The sequence below is a fragment of the Dendropsophus ebraccatus genome, chromosome 6 (assembly GCF_027789765.1).
Source record: "Dendropsophus ebraccatus isolate aDenEbr1 chromosome 6, aDenEbr1.pat, whole genome shotgun sequence".
Taxonomy (NCBI): domain Eukaryota; kingdom Metazoa; phylum Chordata; class Amphibia; order Anura; family Hylidae; genus Dendropsophus; species Dendropsophus ebraccatus.
Window position 1 is genome coordinate 143,097,021 of NC_091459.1, and position 762 is coordinate 143,097,782.

General features: G+C 44.9%; 1 pseudogene; it reads left to right on the forward strand.

Annotated features, from left to right (window-relative positions):
• The first annotated feature begins 201 nt into the window (after positions 1-201).
• Positions 202-374, forward strand: LOC138796108 (U2 spliceosomal RNA; annotated as a pseudogene).
• Positions 375-762: the final 388 nt, after the last annotated feature.

Genomic DNA, 762 nt, shown 5'->3' on the forward strand with positions numbered 1-762 from the left:
AGGGGACCCAGAGATGCTGCAGGAGGACTCTGAGGAAGCTTGATGAGGTAAGAGCTGGAGCACCACTTTAAAGTGGAACTATCAACAAGTTAGACAAATCTAGAAAAATGTCCCTATTGAGCATGGGGCGTTGATGACAAAGCTATATCACTTACCTTCATCCTCGGTGCTATTCCCACGCAACTTTAGTATCGTCCTCCAATCCCGTAATAAAGTGTAGTATTTGTTTTTATCATTTAAAATCGGATACATCCCCTATTTGCGGACCATATATTAATGCATTTTTAGAATGGGGACATGGAAAAAGATCTTGCTTTGTCCTCTCCAGGCATTGACCTGGTATTGCAGTGCATGGGGAAAAAAATGGCGGATGTCCAAAAAGACCGCTGTCAAACAGCCAAAAACAGACGGCGTGTAAACCTAATTAGTAAAAAATAAAATGAAATTGAGGTGATGCCCTCACTTTAGATTACGACTGGTGGCCATTATCGGTACTACATTTTTTTTTCTTTTAGCTTGGGCACATTTGTAAGCATGCTCTGCAATCTCTGTGACCTGTGCTGAGGTCAGTCTACAGGGGGCCTCTCCCTCCCTCCCTTGTCTTTTAGCTTGGGCACATTTGTAAGCATGCTCTGTGACCTGTGCAGAGGTCAGTCTACAGTGGGCCTCTCCCTCTCTCCCTTGTCTTTTAGCTTGGGCACATTTGTAAGCATGCTCTGTGACCTGTGCAGAGGTCATTCTACAGGGGGCCTCTCCCTCTTT